Raw genomic sequence first — 3,173 nt, 5'->3', positions numbered from 1 at the left:
TTTTTTCTTTTATTTCTGGCCTCCATTGCCAGGGGCTGAGCAAAATTTATAGTAGAGACCTCCTGTGAGGTACTTGTGGGCAGCCAAGGCAGTTAAGAGGTGTCTGAGCCACACGCAATGTCTGCTGTAGACACTCAAATGAAGCCTCCTGAGTCAGTGGGAGGATGGATGTATAGATGGGTGGATGGGTGGGAGTTGTGGATGTATGGATAAATGGACAACCATCTGGATGCATGGATTGATTGAGAGATAAATGGGTAGATGAATAAATAAATGGGTGGATGAATGAATGCATGGACAAATGGGTGGGTGAGTGGATGGATGGATGGATGAAAGGGTGGGGTGTATACATGGATGGATGGATGGATGATAGATAAGGGTTTGGTGAATGGGTGGCCGAATGTATGTGTGGATGAATAAATGGATGGATGGATGAATGGGTAGATGGGTAGATGGATGGATGGATGGATGGATGGGTAGATGGATGGATGGACAGACAGATGGGTAGGTGGGTGGTTGAATGGATGAGTTGGATGGATGAACAAGTGAGTGGGTGTATGCAGGGATGGATGGATGGATGGATGGATGGATGGATGGACGGACGGACGGACAGATGAATAGTTTGGTGAATAGGTGGGTGGATGTATAGATGAATGGTTGTATCCATGAATGGATGGATGGGTGGGTGCACAGATGGATATGTTATCCGGATAGATGGACGGATAATTGGATGGATGGATAAATAGGTGCATGGACAGACGGATGGATGGGTGGCTAGAAAAATAGATGGATGAATAGACAGATGGGTGAGTGGATGGATGGACTGATAGACTTACAAACAAGTACATTTCTACCTGATATTTTTGTATCATTGTATAACTTTCTATGTGTTCATTCATTGAGGAACAGCTGTGAATCAGGGGCTCTGGATTCATTAGCCCACCTCTGCTGATGAGGAAACATCCCAGGGCCATTGAGCTTGTCAGTGGTGGGCTGGGATTAAAATCAAGAGCCTTTTGCTTCTGAGTCCAGGTCATTTGCAGCACATTGCCTTGTGACTGCCTCAAAACCACAGGAATTTTCCTCAGAGTGTTCACAGTGGTCAAAGATAAAGAGTGTCTTGTATCCCAGAGTTCATACATTGGAAATTTTATGGATTTTGCCCATCAGTGGTGCAAATCATTTTTAAAACAGTAATTTAATTTGGCAAAAACTTGATGTGTGATCCTATGTCTGTGTGTCTTTTTAATTGTCTTACCTGTAGCATTAGTTGAGTCTTCGGAAGAAATTAAAAGGCATTAGGGAAGTTGCATAATAGACAAACAACTACTTTGTTGATGAAGCTTATGCTTGCATTTAGTTTGACTTAGAGTCAAGAAAGAATCAACTTCCCAGAATCCTGTATTTGAAGCAGGAATCCTGTTTACCCCTACGTCTGCTTAGATGGGTAAACAACCTTGTGGGTTAGAACCAGTGGTCCGTTAGGACTGTATCCAAGACCTGGGGTTGAGTCTTGATCATGACAAGTGTTGACTATGATGGTCCCAGTGCTGAATCTGAGAAAGCCACCCTAGGGTCTTCCAAAACATAGAATGTGACAGGAGAGCTGTTGGAATTTGTGTCTGTTAATTTGTGTTTATCTGAGTTTTCCAACAAGCTAGGAGCAGGCTCAGCTTTGTTTTGTTTTTTGTTTTTTTCTTTGTTTCAAGTTTTAATCAAAGCTTATATATAAGATTACTTTATTCCTGCATCTTCTCAATTGTTTCTTCCTTGTATTTGCCCTTTTCCTTTCCTACTTGGCGAGATTTGGCTTTCCGTTCAAAGATCTTTTTGCGGTCTTTGTCCAGTTTTAGCCTAGTGATAACCACCTTGCTGGGGTGAATGCCTATGTGGACAGTTGTGCCATTAGCCTTTTCCCGCTGCACCCGTTCAATGTAGATAACATATTTCTTCCTGTAAACCTGGACTACTTTGCCAATTTGCTGACCTTTATAGTGTCCTCGTACAAGCTGAACTTCATGATCCTTTCAGATGGGCATGGATCGCACGTTGTACTTCTGTCTCAGCTCTTTGGAAACAGGGGAAGACATAATCTTCCTGCGAATGTGGGAAGGTGATTGAAATGCCTTTTGCGATTCTTGCTTCGGTCGGAAATCACAAAGGGATTAAACTTCATTTTGGCCGCTCCTGCTTCGGTGATGGCCGCAAAAGGGCTCAGCTTTGTTTTTAACATGGTACCTGGCAGACAGCCCAATGTACAGACTGGGTACTTTAGATTCTTAATTGCTCTACTGAATGCAGGCAAAGGCAAAAGTGAGCGGACCACAAAACACTATGCAATAACAAAGCTCCTTATCTCTTTTCTTTTGCACACACACACACACACTTACACAAATGTGTGAGAATGCTACATGGTAAAAGTTAGCTTACATAGGAATTCTAAAAGGCCTGATTGTTTCAGTTATTATGTATAACTAGTTATCCCAAAATTTACTGCTTTAAAAGAGCCACTGCAGCCAGGTGCGGTGGCTAATGCCTGTAATCCCAGAACTTTGGGAGGCCAAGGTGGGCAGATCACGAGGTCAGGAGTTCGGGACCAGCCTGGCCAATATAGTGAAACTGCATCTCTACTAAAAATATTAGCTGGACATGGTGGTGCGTGCCTGTGGTCCCAGCTACTGGGGAGGCTGAGGCAGGAGTATTGCTTGAACCTGGGAGGTGGAGGTTGTGGTGAGCCGAGATCCTGCCACTGTATTCCAGCCTGGGCAACAGAGTGAGACTCCATCACAAAAAAAAAAGAAAAAGAAAAAAAAAAAAGAGCCACTGCATGTATTTTCTTCATAAATCTGCAGTGTGGACAGATCTCAGCATGGGTGACTCTTCTGCTGAATTAGAAGGCTGGGGCTGGCCGGGCGCGGTGGCTCAAGCCTGTAATCCCAGCACTTTGGGAGGCCGAGACGGGCGGATCACGAGGTCAGGAGATCGAGACCATCCTGGCTAACACGGTGAAACCCCGTCTCTACTAAAAAATACAAAAAACTAGCCGGGCGAGGTGGCGGGCACCTGTAGTCCCAGCTACTCGGGAGGCTGAGGCAGGAGAATGGCGTGAACCCGGGAGGCGGAGCTTGCAGTGAGCTGAGGTCCAGCCACTGCACTCCAGCCTGGGTGACAGA

The 3,173-nt window shown here is 45.0% G+C and overlaps 1 pseudogene across 1 annotated transcript; it reads right to left on the bottom strand.

The window, feature by feature from the left end:
- Positions 1–1,683: 1,683 nt before the first annotated feature.
- Positions 1,684–2,176, bottom strand: LOC105506209 (annotated as a pseudogene). The gene has a single exon (XR_001000890.1). The product of XR_001000890.1 is annotated as a 60S ribosomal protein L26-like (transcript).
- Positions 2,177–3,173: the final 997 nt, after the last annotated feature.

The sequence above is a fragment of the Colobus angolensis genome, unplaced genomic scaffold (assembly GCF_000951035.1).
Source record: "Colobus angolensis palliatus isolate OR3802 unplaced genomic scaffold, Cang.pa_1.0 Scaffold133, whole genome shotgun sequence".
NCBI lineage: Eukaryota > Metazoa > Chordata > Mammalia > Primates > Cercopithecidae > Colobus > Colobus angolensis.
Note: the sequence above shows the minus strand (reverse complement) of the source record. Positions and strands in the feature narration are given on the sequence as shown.